The sequence below is a fragment of the Callospermophilus lateralis genome, unplaced genomic scaffold (genome assembly GCF_048772815.1).
Source record: "Callospermophilus lateralis isolate mCalLat2 unplaced genomic scaffold, mCalLat2.hap1 Scaffold_66, whole genome shotgun sequence".
Classification (NCBI taxonomy): domain Eukaryota; kingdom Metazoa; phylum Chordata; class Mammalia; order Rodentia; family Sciuridae; genus Callospermophilus; species Callospermophilus lateralis.
The window spans coordinates 7,570,465-7,593,051 of NW_027514882.1; positions in this window are offsets into that span (position 1 = coordinate 7,570,465).

Sequence of the window (22,587 nt, forward strand, 5' to 3'; positions counted from 1 at the left end):
ATGCAAAAGACCTGGCTTTGATCCCCAGGACTGAAAAAAAAAAATTCTATTTTAACCTCTCAAGTCTTGCTTTTTGTCATTGTTACTGACAATAATAAGTGGTGAGAATAACATCACCAATGTCATGGAAATGTGAGAATTAGGTGTTATAATCTTCATAGGAACCCAACATAAGCCAATGTTAGCTAAAATTGATTAGAGGTCTATTGTTTTTCAAACTCATATTAGTTCATTTGTGCCATTTCTCTCTTTTCTCTTTACCTACCAGTTGCAAGTAAAAAAAAAAAAAGGGAGAAAAAAGTGAGAATGTGTTGAAGGTTTACAAGATTGATTATTAATTGATGATAGTTGCAGAGGTATCTTAAGAAATAAGACCTTAGTCCCTATTAGGTCTTAAGCAGTTTCATGTAAAGAAGGGCACCAATAAGAATATGACTTTTCATATAATTCATACAAACAAATAATCAGCAAAAAGTGTAATAGAAGGGAATTATATTTGGCACAAATAGAAAATGACTTATGTAAGCCAAATTAGAATCATACTCACCAATAAAATAGATTTGCATTTTGAAAATGCACAGTGCAGCAATTCCAAGTACTATATTAAGCATTAAAAAAAAGAAAACATATGTGAAGACTAATGATAGAGTTGTGAATACAGATCTCTATTTCTCTACAAATATGAACCAGGTATTTAAAACCTACTGATAACTAAAAAGTAGTTTCAACCCGATTGGAAATACAATTGAGGATACTAAGTAAGGGATGTAAGAATAGAGGAAATTTCTGCTAGACAAAACACTATAATGTCTTAATAATGATGTAAATGAAAAAGTGTGAACTTTGGAGCCAACACATACCTAAGATTGTATCTTGCGTGATTTTGGGGAAACTTACTTAATGTCTGTGAAACTCAGTTACACAATCTTGAAAATGGGATAAATAACTAATGGTAAAACTGCCAAGAGAGCTCAATAAGTATAGCCTGGCAGAATGCAATGTTCTATGGTAGGCTCAATAAGCATTAGTTTTCCTTTTCTCTTCTTCTCCCGCCCCTCCTTTCTTTCTTTAGCTTCTCATTTTCAATTACTACATTTTAAATTTTTTTCTGAAAGTTACTATTTTGGTGGTGGGTATGTTCTTTTTTAATTGACAAGTATAGAGACTGAAATGTGGATTATTTTCTATTATGAAATAATTACTTTATTAAGGGTGCAGGTGGAATTATACAGAGAAGTGATAAGACCGTGTTGTGTGTGTTAGTGTGTGTGTGTGTGTGTGTGTGTGTGTGTGTGTGTTGTGTATTTCAATTCTTCAGATTTCAGTGCAGGTGCAATGGATGGGTAAATAAATATGCCAGGAGGGAGACAGAACGTAGTTAACATATAAAAGGGGTAACTTCTCCATCTCTTGACACAAATTTGAGAATTGCTTCCACACATACAAAAAGAAAAAGACAATTTAAAGAAGAGAATGCATCTGAGTGGGTGGGTCCATAGCATGTGTACACACGTGCGTGTGTGGTGTGTGTGGAGAGATACAGATGGACAGACAGACAAAAATAGTCTCCCCTTCCTCTTCCCACCAGATGTGGACCTTTCATTTTCTTCTTTCTCCATATTTCTTGGATTATCCCATCCATTCCTATATTTAAACTATTATGCTAATAAATTCATAGTTGTAACACAAACTGAATTTTATCATCTCTCTTTGCTAGAATACTTTTACTTCAAAACTCAACATGCCTAAAGTAGAACCCCTTGTATTTCCCATCAAACAAACTCTCTTGATATTAAAACTACAGAGACTTGGAGGTGGAAGGAAATTTCGGCTAGTGTAGCCCAACTTCCCATAAACTGCAGTGTAATGCCACCCATAAAATTCCATGAATTAGTCATCTATTTACATTTCAAAGCTGAGGTGCTCAGTGCTTCACTAGTAACCTATTACATAAAAAAATGCATTGTCCCATAAAATAACCCTTTCATATGTAAACAGTCACTGATTTATGATGGTTCATTTTAGGGTTTTTTCAACTTATGATCGTATAAAAATGATATATATTCAATAGAAACAGGTCTTCGAGCTTTGAGTGTTGATCTTTTCCTAGGCCAGCCTTATGCAGTAGGACATACATTTGCAATGCTGGGCAATGCAATGAGTCTCAGCTCCCTGGCAGTCACGTGATCATGAAGGCAAATAATCCAAGCTCTACAGTGGACCATGTGGTGAGCTACCATGTTTGGTAGACTGCGTGTATTCAATGCATTCTCAACTTACAGTATTTTCAATTAACTATGAGTTTTTTCAGAACATGATCCCAGCACAAGTCAAGAACATCCAAATATCAATAAGAGGTTAAGAGATCAATACTACACTGCTGCCTTTACATACTGCGTAGATCTCTGGCCTCAATTTCCAATCCTGCTCTTTACTTACTGATGTGATCCTATTAGACAGACCCATCATCTAAATTCTTCATGCTTCAATTTATTATTTGTAATATTAAGTTAATAACATTGTCCATCTAATAGGACTTTTATGAGGAAAAAATTAGTTAATACTTGTAAAATCCTTAACATTATGCCTGGTCCACAGTAAGTGCTAAGTAAGGTGTTATTATTATTGTTATTACTATGATGATTATTATGTAGCAGTTTCACACACATAGAAAAGTAGAAAGTAATATAGTTTGCCAGAAGTGTTATACCAAAATACCACAGGGTGGGTAGCTTAAACAATAAAAATGTATTGCCTCACAGTTCTGTGGGCTGGAAGTCCCAGGTTCAGGCATCAGCAGGGTTAATTTCTTCTCAGGTTTTTATCTTTGGTTTGTGGATGACTTTCTTCCTATGTCTTCACAGTATCTTCTCTTTCTGTTTATGTGTGTCCTAATATTCTCTTCTCATAAGGACACCAATCACATGGGATTAGGGCCCATCCTAAGAATGTAGTTTTAACTTAATTAATTTTCTAAAGATCTAATTACAGTCCCATTCTGAAGCACTAGGGGTAAGGACTTCAACATATGAAGGAGGAATGTCATGATTCAGCGCAATGCATGTAGTTATTGTTGATATTTTAATACTATGCATATGAGCTATAAATTAGCACATACTTATTAGTCATCTTTGTGTGAGGGTTGCATTCTGCATGGAAATTAATTCAAGAGTCTCATGTATACAGTGGGTCCCAGATGTATTCAAGTTCATAACAGTTTTGAAATTGTTAAAACTCACTTTTGCAGAGTTCATTTCTCTAATTCCCATAGCACTGTTTTCCTGTATGGTAAAGAGAAGACGCCTAATAGAGAATGAATGCACAGTGGTTGTAAATGTCAAGTTACAGAACTTGGGTTACTTGAAAATCAGCCTGTAGGAAAATTTTTAGATAGAGAAGAATTTGTGTATTTAAAATTATTTGACTAAAAAAAATTTAAAAGCTTCTAGAACCATTTTCTAAAACATGAAAAATATTATAAAATCTGAAAATGTATGTGCCTTTTCAAATTATTTCATGTGAAAGAAACTTTCTAATATTAAAATTTAACAAAATGTGTTATTTGATCAAACGTGAGTGAAAAGAGATTGGAAATTTTGCTTATTCTGTCCATTGAACGTGAACAAGTGAAGTTCAATTTTGACAAAATCATCAAACATATTTGTACCATTTAATGTTCTAAAAAAGCATCAAGTCTTTAGTACTATAGTACTTATTATATTAATTATATTTTTCCTTCTACAGTTATGAGCTATTGTTTATATTTATTTCATAATTACATAAAACAATTGTGTCCTGTAATGAAGGATGATGTTTTAAAAATGATCCAGTGTTATTATGGAATGCACTAGCTACACCACTCCATGTGTTTCATCTTATCCTCCTTCCTATTTATATTTGTTGCCCATGGCTAGTTCTCAAACCCATTTTCTCCACAGGATATTATAATCAAAATTCTAGGCCCTGATAAGGTCCAACAATATAAAACAGAGTAACACTATTTCATCAAAAAAAAAAAAAACCAAAAAATGATTTCTAAAGATTGCTGTGGTATTAGAAAAATCAAATAAAAAATCACCACACTTGCATTTAGTAGCAAAATACTTACTATACTTATTAAGTGCTAAGCACTGGGCTAGACAGGGAAATGCAAAGAAAGGTGGACACAGAGTTTTTATTCTCTAGAATCTCCTAATCCAGTGAGGATTGCAACCAAGGACAATGAAAAAATCGGGGACAATGGAGGACCATTTGATGCAGTGTCCTGGTGCCAGTGAGGGATCTGGCTACAAGCTGGAGTTCTAACACCTTCTAACTTTATGATCTGGGGGAAGCCACCTTTTCTGAGTCTGCTTTCTCATACCTGTAAAATGAGAATAATATTATTATCTTATTGTCATAATATGTCTAAAATGTGTTGGGTATCCAATAATTATTAATTAAGAGTAAACAAAACATGACAAATTCAACATGGACATGATGATAAAGTTTGATGCAACAATAAATAATATAGTACTAGGCAAGGGTTAATTTCCTAATAGAAGATTCACATGGTGTAGGAGTTCAGAGAACATTTCAGTCAAGAGATCTTGAGGAGTTTAGGACCAGTGTTGGATTTAGACTATGGACCTTGCAGATGGATGTGAATAGGGCCTGAAGTCAAGAAAATAAATGTCCTGATACAGCAAACTGCCCCCAGGAGAGTTTAACTTGCTGTTAGTTCTTAGCAGGACCAATATAAGTTCAATATTGAATGAAATAAGCCAGATACATAAAAGATTATATGTTGTAAGTTTGCTTTACTTAAAGTACACAAAAGTCAAAATTAATCCATGGTGTTACAATTCCTCCCTCCTTGGAGATAAAGACCTGGAAGGAGAAGAAATGAGACTCCAGGGCTGGTGATGTTCTGTTGCTTAATGTGGTTGCCGGTTATGTGGATGTCTTTGGCTTTCTAAAATTCTTCAAGATGTGTTCTTATTTGTGCACTCTTCTACATATGAAATACTCTTTAATAAAAAGTTCAAAATATATAAATTTTCATTTTCAGAAATTAAGAAGAAAGATTAAAGGGAAAAACATCACTTGTAACCCTAGCTTTTGGAATAAATGTTGTAAACATTTTAGAGTAGATGCTTCACACAGAATTTAAATCATCTGGTATACTATTTTAGAACTTATTTTTTTTTCACTAAGCAAACATTGTAAGCAGTTTCCTATGTCAGAGAATATTTTTCTAAAGAGTGATTTATGTATATCCATAATTTTCTTATCTCTTATATTTTGATAATAAGAATGTTTCTATTTCAATATTTAAATATTACCACAGTGAACCCCTTGTATATTTCTTAGTATTTGACTAGGATAAAGTCTTATAAGTGAAAATGTCTAATTGAGGCACTTTTTTTTTTCAATTTTCCTTCCAGATTTGAGTTTATTTCCTTCAAATTCTCATACACTTTGAATATTCTATAATGTATACATTTTATAGATGAAACTTCTTTTTCTATAAAATTTTAACTTTTTTTTTAGTCCTGAGATGGAACCTTCTAATAATATAAATTATTAGCTATCTCTGCTTCTTCTATTTTATTTCCTGTTGGAATGCCTTTTGCAAGCCTTGCCAGTTTATTTTGGTTGGGTTTTTCTTTACCCCATATTAGAGCATTCCATTTCTCTCAGACATCTCAGCTTTGGGGGCTTCTGTGTCCAGCTCAATATTTTATTCAGACTAAAACCTAAACTCTACTTGCAGTATTCATCTTATTCCTTTTTGTCCACTTACTCATTTGGCATCTGACCCCATTTATATTTGTCCTGAGTCTTTAAACTTTGTCCTGGGTTTTAAAAACTTAAAATAAGCAAAACTACTGTGGACAAGACAGTAGCATTCTGTAGGGGTGCTACTGAATTCAGGGGACTGAATATCAACCGTCCCCTGCATAAGGTGAAGGGACAAATCTAGTTCTCTCTAACCTTCTTGGGAGTCGCCGTACATATCCACATCGAATTATAATCACGATTCTTTATGGCTGATTTTGGCATCATAATTGTAAATAGGCTTGAGTTTTGTCTAATTCCTGCACAGCATCTGGCTCATAGATGAACTTTGTCATTTCTGTATCTTCTAAAAGTTTGGAAAAACAAAACAAAACATACAGTTGGTCCCATTGCAATAATGTCCATGGGGGGGGGGAGAAAAAAACAGACCAAAGTGCGTTTTCAAGGGAGCACAGATTGTCTGTAATTTTCTCTTCTCAGGTTTTGCTCTCTCTCTCTCTACCGCAGTGGTGAGAAGGCTGCATGAATTGGGTGTTTTCGTCCCATCTCGGTGAGAGAGGACATTCGCATTCTGCAGCGTGCCAGGACGATGTTGGCTGATGAAGTCCATGCTGGGAATGGCTCAGCCGCGTGGGCCGCAGAGGGGGCAGATGTCTGCCCGTTTTATTCTTGATTTTCAGTGTGCCCTGTGGCAAGCCTCAGTTCCCTCCCTGTTGGTGTGAACCTTTACCTTTACCCCTTTCTCCTTCTGCTCACCCCATTGTTCCCCGCAGTCACTTTGTGGTGGGCTTGGGGAACAATGTTGCAGGAACACAGAGCTTTTGAGGCAAATGTAAATCGCAGGCGACACTGCACCCCGTCTGTTTTCTCATCGGAAAGCAGCATTTCAGAGAGCTGATCCGGCAGCAGTGCCTGGCGAAGACATGTGGAGTTCAGGAATATTCCCTGTTCCCAGGCCCTGGTTGTGCAGAAGTGGGACTTTCTGAAGAGGGGGCACTCTGGGAGGGAGGGGAGGAAAGGGGGCACTTTGAGAAGCAGATGCTCCTGGCTTTGGAAGGAAAGCTTCTCTCATCGGAGTTCAGCAGGCTCGCAGACAATCCACAGCTTTGGAGAGAGACAAACAAAAAACAATCTCTTAGTCTAGCGCATAAATGTAAGAGGCTAGTCTTAAGTGTGTGTGCAGGACTCTAGCGGACTAAAAATGTGCTGCAGAGTTAAAGTGAGGCATTGTTTAGGTTTTAATGAAGGCAACCAATTTTTAACAACAGAAGTTCTGTTGTGGAGCCCTCCCCCCGCCCCCCACATTCAGTTCCTCTGCCCCTGCACCTGCTTTCATTTTTGGCTTCTTGGCACTGATGTTCACAGAGACATCAGCTGGCAGTGGCAAACTGCTAAAAGCTCCCCTCCAACGCAGCTCTGCAAATGCCAGCCATTTACCCACTGGTGCATGCCAGCTTAACGCGAGGTCTCCCTTTCTGCCTCCAACCCCAAGCCCCTCAGCCCCCCAGTTTTACTTCCAAATGACAGTAAAATGATCCAAACCGGGTAGTGGTCTGGCCCTTATAGTCTCCATTAAGTGTGGCTGCATCTATTTGTTTTGATTATAATATTTTGATCCAAAGAGTGTTGCAGAAAATTCAGATGACAATACTATTTCTTCTATTCAATAAAGAGGTATTGGCCCACAGGCTCATTTCTCTCTCCTCAGCAGATGGTGGGATCGTTTCTTGAGGTCTTTTTGACTTGAAACAGCCTTTTTGTTTTTGTTGCTTATTGAGAGCCAGTTGCCCCAAATTCATTGAATAAAGACATCCACTTTTCAGTTTAAGCTAAGCCCCAAGAGATAAATACTGACTTAGAGTTGGGGGCTGATGGACGAGCTGGAAAGCCAAAGGGACTGTTGGAAGTTAAGTATTCAGCACAAGGCTTTGCAGTTTCAAAAACGGTGGCTTTAAGTTCCCATTCACCACAGTGATTCAGGCTGTATACTGAGAAAGTGTGAGAAATCTGTGAGAAATTCGACATATATTTATTTTTCTTGGAAATTAGAGAATATCTTCACAGTGTACACTCTGAAGGGCTTTTGTTTTGTTTTGTTGTGTTTTTAATGATCTAAACCATCTGGGGAGTTGATAAAGAATGTGATTTTCACAAGCTGAGCTAGCAAAGCCTATTGCTAAATCCCAAACCTTTATCCAGCCTCCAGATAAAACCAGGGTGGGAGCGGTCCCCTTCCAGCCCTAAAATACTAAGATCCCACGTGTGCCAAATGCTGTAGTATCTGGGTGGTAAGAATAATAGAGCACTGACTGAAGAAGACTGGACCAAGGATTCAGAAATGTATGCTACTCTTAAAAAAAAATTTATTGTCTTTCAGATTTGTGGAAGTCACACATTTCCAGAAAATCTGGGAACAAAGTCAGTATCATATTTTATCTGATGTTCTAGTGTTTTTTTTTTTGTTGTTGTTGTTGTTGTTCCAGAAACAGAAATTAGACCTTGCAGTGTTTCTTTCTCATCTATTTCTCCAAGCTGGAGTACAAAGCTTATCTTCCTAGATGGAGCAGTACCCCCAGAGGAAACTGTAATGGTTGCCTCACAATAACAGTGATCTTACATCAAAATATTCGTGTATGTGGGGGTTTTGATAAATCTCTAGTTAGGCTTCTCAAAATTGGCACTGAGCATTTGGTCCAGGTGAATGAGACAAAGAAATCAGGAACTATAGATCCCAGGAGCCAGCCATACATTGCAAGTGTAATTATGTCATGGTTTTTGACTCAACCCTTTTTATCCTCTGAGCTTATGTTCTTCTTTTATGTTTTTCTGCTATAAAGTGCACAAGATGAAACTGGAAATTGACCCCATGAACTCAAAAATATACATGCTGTAAGCTATGATATGTTCATCATGTGCATAAATGTCTCTAACCAGAAGCCTGACAATATTTCTAAGGACCGCTTATTAATTACTATACTCTATTAGACCTGCATGTTAATCAAACATTATTTAATACCTATCTAATACCTATCACATGCTGCTCAGACTTTATTCAAACTTAGGCAGATTGTGTCAGAAAGATCATCTCAACATTCCTGTTTTAGATGCTAGACACAGTCCTTACCTAGGAGACCAAGGAACAAATTACACTGAACAAATCTGGGAAGCTAGACCTGGGGGTTCTGAGGCAGAAGTTCACTGGAAATAAAATTTCAATGATGAGGAAGACATGTACCAATAATGTCTACTTTCATGAGTGTTTTCTCATTTCAGAAAGCCACAGAGTCTATGACCCCTATACTCCTCACTGTAGTTCAGGTACCTTCCTGCTTCTTGATGAAGCAGTGTCATTTAGGGATGGACCTCAGGACAGCAAATGAAAAGCTCCACACCTAAAACCAAGTCCTTTGCCCCTCTGAAACTTATCCTCTTCATCTGCAAAATGAAGTGAAATTTCATTATTGGCCCTTGCCAAATCACGGTCTCATTGTCAGAAACAAATAATCCTTATAAAGTTTAGGTCACTAGACAAATGTTCATTTTATGACTGTTATTTGGGTTAGCATGCTTTGTAAACCACACAGGGCTGGACGATGTCAGTTATAGTGATTATTATTTACATTAGAATCAAGTTGGCAGTGCCTTCCCCAATCTGGCCTCCCTCATCTTTTCCCTAATTCAAAGACTGGTATCATCCAAACAGTTGGACCAGCTTTGACACACCCCTTTTCGTTGTTTTTCGTATTCTATCTTTCCCAAATTCCATTGATTTTTAGTTTCTCTGGGTCAAAGGAATTTAGGCAACCTATTGTACACAGTTCTGATTTGTCAATAGATCCTAGGTCAGTGTTGAATGAATGAATAAATTTGATTTACAAATATTTTATGGGTGTTTATTCACTCATACCCCACTTTATTCCAAAGAAAATATTCAAGGAAGGTTATATGACAGAAACATACTCCAAAAATATAGGCTAGAATTAGGCAAAAATGCAAAGGAGAATTAAGGGGGCAGGTTTCTGCAGTGGAACTCAAAATAAGGCCAATACAAAGGCACAGCAATGAGCCTTTTGTAGGGATTTGTCCAAATATAAATGGAAATTTTATCAGACATAAAGTATAGGATTCATGAAATGAAGCCAAAATGTCCTGTAAGAGAAACACATGCATTCTCAATACAATTACAGAGAGAAATTTCTGGAGATATCTTCTAAAGGTACTGTGAAATGTAATAAATAATATTCTAGTGGCATCTATATTGAACATCTGCTTTCACATAGCTGTTTCTTTAAGCATTGTGAATACTTGATACTGGACATATTGAAATAATATAAGAAGGGTCTTGCTCTCAGGAATCACTGAGAATGCTAAAGCTGCAACTGAGAAATCCAGTGTCCTGTACTCAGATAAACTCAAAAAGAAGAGAAGATGTGGTGAGAGGGACACAGAGAGGGAGAAATTGATGCTATCGAGTAGGTCTCGGAAGGCTTCCTGTAGCAGATAGCATCTGAGCTCCTGCATAGATTGCCAGCAACAATTAGGGTGAGGAGAATTATATTTTTGTCTTTGTAAGTGGACAAGGCCTGCAGGAGCATTTCAATAAGAAGACTCGATTTATTGTAGGTGAGTCATGACCCCCATCTCTGATTGTGAACCTCAGTAACAGAGAGACCCCTTGCTTTCTTTCTTCCACCTTCTAGAAAGGAACATGGAACAATATTAGGAACTGCATGAGATGCTCTAGACATTAGGCAAGGTTGCCAGAGGTCTAGAAAAAAGAAATAGATAAGAAACACTTCTAAGAATGCCTGGGGATGGCTCAACTATGGACAGAGGGAATAATGTCTAAACCTGGACAAAAAAAAAGATCACTGATCATCTAGGAAACTATTAAATGCTACTGACCTCCAATGAATATGGCATGCTGGGAACTAGACCTGAAAACACCAGTACCAGGAAAAGAATGAACATGCAACTTCTTTTATTTCTTAAAAACAGAGAAGAGCCCAGATACTCTTATTGTCAAGGGTAGCTATCTTGATTTTTCTAGTGGCGGAGCTTTGGAGGAACTTCCCACTGGTTGCAGACTTATAAAAGAGTCATCATTAATTTAAAAAAAGCATCTTTTGTTTCTTTCTATAGAGATATGTTCTATTGTATTTCTTTTACTATTTTCTTTTTTTTTCTTCTTTTACTATTTTCACAAACAATAATTTACCACATACTATATAAAAGAAATAGTCTCAGTCAACACTCCTTCAAGGATAAATTTATGCTATTTGTAAGGGACTTCTTGGAAATAAGGAGGAAACTGAAAAGTATTCAGTAGAGCTTCTATTACTGTGATGCCCAAAAGAGGAAGACAAGATGCACTCATAGAACAATAGAGCAATATTAAAATATGCTTTAAGTCATTAACTATACTGTGCATTTAATACTTATTGTAAGCGCAGTATAGTTAATGACTCAAAGACAAAATGAAAAGCAGAAATTAGTGGAATAGGTGGGATCTAGGAAGATTTTATAAAATTTGGGACCTCAAGAAAGAAAAGAATTTAGATCGGAAGAACATAAGGCAAGGATGTTCCAGATCAGAATTATCATGAACACAATTAATACAATTGCCAAAAGATGATCTCTCTCCACCCTACCACCCCAAGAGAGTGAGACAGAGTTCTTGGGAAATTTGAAACTTTTGAGAAGGTAAATGAGACTGGATTCAGAAAAAGAAATAACGGCCTTCAGAAACAGACATCAACCTGTGTACATCCCTTCCCTTCAAAAACACAAACATTACAGAAGCGAAACTCTTAGGAATAATCTAGAAAAAAAAAACAAACTTATTACCAAATATGTCAGTGCCGGTGAGTTCACTCTAGAGAGATATGGTATGAAAAAGTGACTATCAGGAAGCCAAACCTGAACAAACCGTATTAAATTGTTGAATCCCAACATGATTAGTAGTGCTAAATTTTAGAACGAATCAAAATTTTAGTTAAAAATAAAATCTAGCACTTGTTTTTGGATGTTAGCTTTAAATACATACTGTAATATATTCTCTGTAGCAAATTGACATTTTCATCTATTCTGTACTGGATGAACATTTTAACACTATTTTTAAAAAATTATAAATGCCTCCCCACAGATATATTCAGTCATGCCACATAACTACGTTTCAGTAAACAAAGGGCCTCATATGCGATGATGGTCCCATATGGTCTGGTTTGAAGTAGAGTAGACTGTCTAGGTTTGCTTAAGAACAGTGTGTGATGTTTGCACAACAATGAAATCATCTAAGGAGTCATTTTTAGAACATGTCCTTGTTATTAAGAAGTACATGATTATATACACACATATATATATATATAATCTTCAGAGATGTTAAATAACTTGCACGAAGTCACACTTTCAAACAAGTTTTCCTGGTTCTAGTGCCCTGTGCTTAAATTTATACAAAAGATTTTCATCTATAGTTGTGTACCAAAGGGAAGGCTTTTTACATGGCAGAGACCAGAAATAGCACCAGGTCTAATGGCCTAGATCACCAGCATGGTATGCAGGTTGCTATGCAGATTTAAAACAAAACAAAACAACAACAACAAAAAGACTCTTTGAGTCTTTTAATTCAACTCCTTGGTTAAGATGTTGCTTAAAAGAAAATATAAAATTAATTAAGAAATGGACTGGGGCCCCAAATTTGTCATTGATATATAGCAGAATAAGATGGAGAAATATGAATCTTTGTACTTTTCTTCTTTCCCCTTTCTTTTCAACCACCTTCTAATTAGTCAAAACTATTTACAATGCCTGAGGCATGACGTAGATTATAATAATAAGAATGTGAAGAAAATGGCTCAATTTACGTTCAGCTTTACTTTCTCAACTAGAATTAGAAGGAAAGGCCTGCAGGGGAACAGACCATCGGCAGGAAGAGAATGGAAAAGAAAGATTGCTACCCTTCAGGGTATTCATGTGGGAGACAGACAAGAGGTAGAGAAGGCCAGAGTGACAGATATCAGGATAATTTCCACCAATATGGTGCAGAATGAAATAAAACATGGAGAGGAATGTATCAGCCTGTGAATGAAAAGGATATTAACACACTGTGGGTGAGTCACACACCCAGCTATTAATTCTGCCTGGTGATACTATAGAGAGGACCTGAAAAACTTAGCAATGGATCTAAGTTGCCTACTATTCCTGATTCAACACTCATAAGCCACTGAATTCTCAGATCTATTCTCTACTTCTGGTGACTCAAGTCACTAAACTGAAAACACAAACCTCTGTAGTAGTGTTCCATTATTCTTAACTGTGGAAGCACGGAGGTGATGTTGCAGTCTACATGAAGCACTGTATTAGTGCCTCAGCAGTGGCTAATGAGGATAATTTCAGGACATGGAAAACAACTGAACAACAATTATAAAAGCCAAAAAGGACCTTGGAAATAACCTAATCTTCTATTGATATCAAGATTTAAATAGGTAAAAGAATTTGTCCAATCTTGAAAGCTTCTAGGGGTTAGAAGTGACAGTTGGACCTAGACCTAAGTCATCTTTCTCCAGTGTTTCTGAAGGAAGGGAAGGAAGTGTTAACCAGCAACAATAGGAAAGACTTTGTAGGATGCCCCTTCTCTGCACCTTTATCTGACCTAAGTTACCATTCTACAGGAAGTAAACCATGACTGTTGAACAGCAATTATTTATTTTCCTTGAGTTCATAATGTACTACAGCAGAGAATGATGGAAGAATTGGGTGGACTCAAATTTGATGAGACCAGATAATACTGAGTGTAGATTATAATTAACCAATGTCACATTGAAAACTGTTTTATAAAAAGAAGAATGATTCTTTCCCATTTTAATGCACTTAGTGAGGACCATGAATAAGCCAACAAAGAATTAATGAAATTTGCAGATCTTTTTTTGGAAAATATGGTTACAGAAAGTCAGAATACAAAAATCATAAATGACTTGGAAGAATCTCTTTAGAAATTTGAGCAACATGTCCAAAATACAAATGAATAGAAGTATAGATTGAGGACCTTGAATATTATTAATACAAAAAACTGTGTCTGCCAAAAAAGGAATAAAGTCAAGCTAATCTTTGGTTGATTTATAATGTGATGCTACAGAGAAGGATATAACATGCAATTTGGAATGAGGACAAGAAAATCATTTCTGGGAACTGAGTATAAATTTCCAGAAAAATCTAGAGAAAGAAGAGGTAATTCAAAACAAGGGCAAGAGAGTGATTGTATCATTTGAGAACTAATGTACCTGAAAGACAACAGGAACACTGTGATCAAAGATTTGGTTAGGCAATGACTAAAGTAATAAATTATTAACAGTCATGATAAACAGAAAGGGGAATATGTAATAAAATAAACCAAAAAAGACAAACGTTGAAGAAACCTAGAGGAATTGCTATAACAGCATGAAGAAAAAAATGATAGAATGTCTCATAGTTGAAGATATCTTTCCAAACATGAATTGGAATCTTGAAATTTCTAGATTAAAGAAAAGGTAGCATTATAATTGAGATTGTTCCTCAAAACTCAGTTAATAGACCATTCAGTGCATACAAATTTCTATAACTTAATATATGAGAATTTGTCCACTTAAATTGAACCTTTTTCATAGCTTTTGTTCTCTCAAAAAACAGAAAAATATCTAGTATTTTTTTATAATAGTTGAAGAATGCTAATAATAAAAATTAATTGGCATAGAATTCTTTGATAATACTTACAGGTAACCACATTATGCTAGTCTGATTTCAACATCTAGCTTGTCAGACTTGCTTGACAGTGTTCAGGGTACCCAATTGTGCCCTTGTTAAAGCCAGGTCCCTCTACCAGGGAGGGGCCTCCATGGACCCAATATTGTTGTTTTGGGGAACTGGGGATTGAACTCAGGGGCACTCGACCACTGAACCACATCCTAGCCCTATTTTGTATTTTAGAGACAGGGTATCACTGAGTTGCTTAGTGGTTCACTTGTGCTGAGCTGGCCTTGAACTCCTCCTGCCTCAGCCTCCCAAGCTGCTGGGATTACAGGTATGCGCTGCTGTGCCCAGTCCAAATATTATTTTGACCTGTAGGTTAGGCCTCCCCCTTTTAGGCTATCCTGTATGTATCCTAGACCTGAGAATTTTTTCCCCTAAGACCCTGGAGTTCACTTCTATGCCTTTGGTGACCTCTTTTCTCAGGAGGGTAGAATATGCCAACAGTACTTGACCCAGGGATGGAGGGAGGCTGAGGAGCATCTGGCTGCATTGTGTGTCCGAAGGAGGACCGTAGACAGAGCTGGTGAGCACTGGCTAGCATGGCCACTGATACCTAAGGCACTTCACAGTGCAGGATAGAGCCTTGAATGTCCTGAGGCCAAGGTTCCACTTTGATGCCACCATATTCCGCTACAGGACTCTAAGAAACCTAGGATTTGGTAATGTGAACTTAGTCTTCCAGATCATTATTGTATTCAAAGACGAAAAATAGAACATATTTAATTTAAATGTTGTTAGCTTGGTTTACATATTTGAAATATTTGGACACATTGTTTGTGGCCTTATCATAGGCCTGCACATTTCTAGAAACAGACCTGTTACTTGGTCCCTCCTTAAATATGTGAAGCTCCAGGAAGCAGAGATTATGAATTATTTCACCAGTGCTTTTTATCCTATCTTCATACCTCTCTGGGGACTCAATTGAACTGAAATAGGAAAATGCAGACACATATGACAGAAATGTAGGTAGAAGATGGAGCAAATATTTCCAACAATTGGCATTATCACCAATTTGCTTCATTTCCCTGAATTTCTCAACACAAAGAGAAATATTCAGAAACATTATTCCAGACTTGGAATCTACAGCCTCTGATGAGCAGGTTACCATGGCTGTACCTGACATTTCATAACTTTGCAGGCAATAATTTGTACACTGCCCAGGTCCTTGTAGATCTTCTCTTAGTATGTGGTTACAATCGCAAGGACAAGGCAGTTGAAGTTCCTCTTAGCTATTTGTTTCCCCTACAAGGATATCAACGGAGGAACCAGAATTTTTACCTTCATATTTTTGGACATTGCATATTTCAGAAAAAAATGTATTGCTTTTTTATTGCATTTTAAGAGATTGTTGATAATATCCTTTCAATGCCCAGTTTTCACACCTTACTAAAGAAAACGGACTTTTCCCCCCAATGACTCCTTCATGACCTATTGATTCATTTCTTCCTCTTTTTATTTTTCTCTTTTAACAGAAATTTCAATCACCTAAATTCAGTTGGTATTCTTTTAGACCTCCAATTCACAAATTTGCCTCAAATCCATGTTTGCCAATAGTTTAGGGGAAATTATGAGATCTCTCTGAGACTCAGTTTCCATTGCTATAAATGACCCTATAATATAGGGTTCTTTATGTGGGCCCTAGAGTACAGGATGTACATTTAAAGTACAGGATGCAACTGGTAAACAGTGTGGTCTGATTCATCTTAGTCACTTTTCTTTTCCAAGCAGTATATTCTCCCTTGCAATAGACTTTACTCTGAATTAGATTTTAAAGTTGAAGAATCAAACTTCAGTTCCCCCAAACCATTTTTTTCCCTCTAAATTGATTCCTTGACAACTGGTTTAACTATTTGGTCATTAAGATTGATAGAGAAGTGCTTTTTCTTTTAGCAAATTATTTATTATTTCTTCTGCTTTTATCAAAAAGAATAAAGACATTTCTTTCTTCTCCACAACAGATGGGAACAGCAATTAGAGGCAGTTATAATCCTGACCCCCAGTAGTCATCAAGTCCCACTGTGAAGCTAAACTGGATGGAAGATGATCGGGATGTTGCAACCAGCATGCACTTGCCCAAAGCAATCCCTTCTACAGACAGAAATTTACCAGGTGTCTGCCCCAAAGTTAACCTGGCAGAACACAGAGGAAGAAACATCATTGCACAATCTTTTCTCTTTGTTATATCCATTTCAAAACATTTTAACATTTAGATGCCATTCCTTTCTCCCAAACTACACACTATTTAAAGTTTCCCCAACAAAGCACTAAAATTGTACCATGATGTTCATTTCCCAAATCAGTCTTAACAATGAAAGGGAATGCTTCTTCAGGTCTATTGAAAGCCCACACTATTTCCTTGAGAGGTATTTTACTGATATCTGACTATCAATGACACCGAAAATTTCTGCTAAAATATTTTCTGATTATGAGTTCATCTGGAAATGGTGCCTTGGAATGCATCCACTTCCTTTTGTGAATATTTCTCATTATATTAACATGAAATTATAGGCATTATCTAGGTCTAGTTTGGAAATCTTCTAACATTAACCCCTAATTATTTTATTTTGTATGGATCACAAAAGATAAGGGCATAATGTTATTTTTAATTTTAATGCACAATATTCCAGTTAATTTAGTTTAGCTTTGTATTCAATACTGATCCAATAGAAGAATGTGACTGATACTTTGTTTCTTCTCATTTCTACACATGCCTTTAGTAGGGAGAGAAAAGCTCTCATTCTGTATCTTTTGAATGCTTACTATTTTTAGAAAATTATATCTTATTTTATCACCTATATAATCCTTGTATTCACTTGTCTCACTGATTAAGTGACTAATTTGTCTACATGGATGTTCTAAATAAAACTTGTATATATTTAAGGTATACAATGATGCTTGGATATACATATATTTATATGTATATGTATATTTTATGTATAATTATATAAATATATATTTACCATTTTATTTTCATTACTTTTTTTTTTAGTAAAAACATTTAGGATCTACCCTCTTAGCACATTTCCAATGTACAATATATTTTTGTTAACTGAACTCATCATGCAGTACATTCGGTCTCCAGAACCTGTTCATCTTGCATAGCTGACTCTGTACCTTTTAACTAACTGTTCCCCCTTTCCCCCTCTCCCTGGCCTCTGACAACTACAATTCCACTCTCAGCTTCTATGAATTTGACTATTTCAGATTCCATAAATACTTGAGAGCATGTAGTATTTGTCTTTCTCTGTTCAGTTTATTTTGCTTAGCATCATATCCTCTAGATATATCCATGTTGTCACAAATGTCAAGATGACAGGATTTCCTTTTTATTTCTAAGGCTGAATAATATTTCATTGAATATATAGATATATGTTACATTTTCTTTATCTTCATCTGTTGATGGGCATTTATGTTTTCTCCATACCTCAGCTACTGAGAATATAGGAGTGCAATGAACATGGGAACACACATACATCTAGACATACTGACTTTGTTTCATTTACATATATGCTTAATAGTGGGATGGCTGAATCATAAGATATTTTTAATTTTTTTTTTTGAGAGAGAGAGAGAGAATTTTAATAATTATTTTTTAGTTTTCGGCGGACACATCTTTGTTTGTATATGGTGCTGAGGATCAAACCCAGGCCGCACACATGCCAGGCGAGCGCACTACCACTTGAGCCACATCCCCAGCCCAAGATATTTTTAATTTTTTGAGAAGCCACCATACTTTTTTCCACAAGGGGGTTGTGCCAATTTACGTTCCTTCCAATAGTTTACAGAGGTTTCCTTTCTCCACACTTTTGCCAATATTTATCTTTTGTCTTTTTAAAAAATATATCTTTAGTTGTAGATGGACACAACACCTTTATTTTATTTATTTATTTTTATGTTGTGCTGAGGATTGAACCCAGTGCTTCCCACATTTTAGGCAAGTCCTCTACCACTGTAATACAGCCCCAGCCCTTGTCCTTTTGATAATAGCCAGTTTTAGCAGGGATGAGGTATTAGTTGGACAATGAGAATGAGGGGCCATGGTAAGTGATATAACTCAATGTCCCTGGATTTACTAGATTGGGAAAAATCACAATAATCTGAATCTTCAACTGACTGGAGCAAAATAAACCCAGGTTTTTCTGAATTTTCTTTCCCCAAGGATTTCTGAATTTTCTTTCACCAAAATTCATATTCATTCTTCTAATCATTCTCATTGGTTCTTCTTTTTTCTTAAATTTTTAAATTTGTTTTAATTAGTTATATATGATGGTAGAATTCATTTATGCACTTTGATATATCATACATAGATGGGGTATAATTTCTCATTTTTCTGATTGTACATGTTGTAGAATCACATTGGTCATGTAGTCATATATATATATATATACATAAAGTAATAATGTCTGTTTCATTCCACTATCCTTCCTTTCCCCATGTTCTCTCCCCTCCCCTTCCTTCACACCCCTTTGCCTAATCTAAGGTAACTCTATTCTTCCCTAATACCTTCCCTTATTATGAATTAGCATCCACATATTAGAGAAAACATTCAGACTTTGGTTTTTTCCACGTAAATGTTTATAGCAGCTCAATTCACAGGAGCTAAACTATGAAACCAACCTATGTGTCCTTCAATATATGAATGGATAAAGGAAATGTGGTATATATATTCAATGGAATATACTCAGCTTTGTAGAAGAATGAAATTATGGTATTTGCTGGTAAATGAGTGCAGCTGGAGAATATCACATTAAGCGAAATAAGCTAATCTCATTTGTTCTTGCCCATAAGACTTCATGCATTCCCTGGATCAGCACTACTCCACTGGGGATTCAGCCTTCCCAATATTAATTTATTGCCCAGTAATAAACCAAGGCAACATGTGTTTTTTTCAGGATTATATTTACTCTTTATTTACAAAGGTGGTCTTCCCTGGAATTTCCACCAGGTCAAATTTTCCAAACGCCACAATCAGTTATCAGTGTAATTCCAAAGTCTGGGCTCTTTGATCTTGAATAAGCCCACACAAAAAGTCCTGTTACTATAATCTACAATGGAATTTATACATGGGAAAGAGATGACCATATATCTCTACATCCTTCTGCTATGTTGAGTACAATGCTGTACAGCAAGAATAACACCTACAACTCCTAAAAATAAAGACAAAAATTGAGACAGTAATTATCTAAATACATATTTAGGCGGGAAAAATTTCAAATGTAACTTAGAATTTTGCAAGCAATCCCTTACCTGTTGACTTTTCCAGCATAGGTCATACTGTTTGATGCTTGGTCCACTGGGGACTCTCCTCCCCTTTAGAGCAGATCTGGCAGGGAGTTCTGGCTGTAACTTCTACATATGGTGCCCAGTTCACAGAATATGTTTCAATGTATTGCTTGCCTCCCTGTGATAAAAGGCATTTTGGCACTAAATTCTATAGAAAACTGGGCACCAAATAGGACTTTGAAATCCATGACCATTACAAAGGGCAGATTTTGCTTTTTTTAAAACATAAGCTGTTTGTCCAGTTATTTTCCAATGGATCCAGCATTACAAGAGTAGACAAATATATACTGCAATCGTTCAAATATGTACTGTTCTTTTCAGTGTTCTTATTTACTTTTTGAAAACAAAATCAAGAAATTCTTATCCCATGAGTAGATTGGATGCATTCTGCAGTTGAACTAGTTTGTTGAGTATTTTATACTTAGTGAGGTTAGGAACTGAAAGGAATGGTGTTGGAATAGTGACATTTTCTGAGCAAGTTATGGAGGGCCTCTATCTGGTCAGTCTGTGACACTTTCTAGAAGATAAAACTAGAGGAAGAGCTGGAAACTATTGCTCATGGATCCGACGGACCTGCTGTCTGCCTGTTTTTGTAAGTAAAGTTTTATTGAAACACAGCAATGCTACTTCATTTACATGAATTACTTCTTTTATGCTACAATAGCAAAGTTTAGTTGTTGATAGAGAGAATGTATGGACCACAAAGTTCAAAATATTTCTTTCTTTTACAGAGAAAGTTTGCTGATGACTAATATAATGTACAGCCCCATTTCTTGTATAACTATTTTATAAACTCTACAAGGCAGGAGATACATATGAACATTTACAAAAAGAACACTAGGACATTGTATCAGATTACTAACCTCATTTTACAAGAATCAATATGAGGATCTGCAAAGACTTCAGGGGTGGTGGTGTCTGTGTATGTGCTGACAGGACACTTGACTGTCCCACTTGGGCTATTCTAGCCCAGTTACCCCAACGAAATGTTCTTGGGTTCAGCCACACTGGAACTGAAAGATATAGTTCTATTGCCTACTAATCACATTGCTTGGAAAAGAGAGGGAAAAAAATGTTTTTCTCTAATCACCTTTCCCTTTAAGTGGATTGTCTGAGAGATACTAAAATAACTGAAGCAGCCTGGAGAATCCAGCTCAAAAAACACAAACCCAGCATGCTTGAAGTTCAAAAGGTCTATTGCATAGTCACTATTAATCTCTCTATACATATTTTATTTAATCTTCTGTAAATATTGTCATTGTAAAGTGCTTTGGACAGGCTAATGCATTGTGATGCTTTGTTAATGGAAACAGAGACTATTAAGCAGAAGGCAGTCATAAGATGGGAAGAGGAGGAGGCAGATGAAGGCAGGAGCAGACTGAAAGCAGAGCCATGGTTGTCTGGGAGAGGTGAGGCCAGGACACTGCGTGGAGCTGACTTCTTCATTAGTAGAACCTGGAGCCGTGCCAGAACATTCCAAAGGACAACACTCGACCTTCGGGGGTCTCCTCTGTCTCCCTCCTTCTCTCCCTTCTCTCTTTTGTAAGTTTAAAAAGAAAGCAAGAATATTATTTTTCCCCACCTTAATGATCTCTTCCCACTAGAAAGTCGACAGGCAAAAATAGCAAATCTTTTACTTCTGGATTATCAGAGAGTGACTTTCCCTTTAGTCATCTACTGCCTTTCTTAGAGTGGTAGCTTTAAAGTGCTCCCTGTTTTAGGATTGGTACCTCGATGTTGTACACAATAGGTTGCTCTGAAGGATGTGGATATCCATCCCCCTGTTTCCTGTCACATCTCAACAGCCCCCCAAGGCTACCTCCCCAAGGTTTCTGGTGGTACCATCTATGTCTTGCGGATTTATGAAAGAGCAGCACTGCCATGGCTTGGACTGGTAGGGTCTTTTCTTCCTTTCCTCTCTCCCTTTCTTCCTTTCCCTCCTCCATCTTTCTCTTTTCCCCTCCCTTCTTCTTCTTCTTCTTTTGTTGTTGTTGTTGTTGTGTTTCCCACAGCCAAAAGCTGCCTCCAGGACTGGCTGTGTCCACACTGGAGGGCTCCTTCCTGTGGTGCAGGTGTGCAGGAGCCCTCCTCCGTGCCATCGCCACAGCAACCCGCCGCTCTAATCTGCTGAATATGAAAAGAAGAAACAGAAAGAGAAAAGCCATCCACCCCTTCTGCTCCATCCATGAGTCCAAAAGAAGGATACCCGTCTCCAAGCATTCCTGATAATCCCCCAGCCATCACCCAGGCAACAGTCACAGGGAACTGGCGCAGCCTGGGGCGAGAAAGCAGTCCCTGTCTCGAGCTCAGACCTTCCTCCTAGTCCTCCTCCTCCTCCTCCTCCACATCTCCCACCCTGGGTCTCCTAATGGTCCCTAAGAAATTTCCATCCCACTTCTGGCCTCTCTGTCCTATATCCTCCAGCCAGACAGTGGGTCACCAATACAAGGGATGTGAGCGGGTAGATGTAGAAATCCTCATATTTTTCTTCTGATGTTACCTAAACAATACTCTTGTGTTTATGTGCATATGTGTGTGCACCTATGTACATGTATGTGTAGGCGTGTAGATTTAAGGAGATTTTCGTCTCTAGTCACCTTTCAGATGAGCTATGTTTATGTGGCAAAAAGAGCGAAAGGAACAAAGAGTTTTCCTTATCAAAGCTTGGAGTCTGAAAAAGCAGTCCCTTGAACCTCCATCCTTCAGCTCTGCCTGGGTTTGAGGAGGTCTTGGACGCCC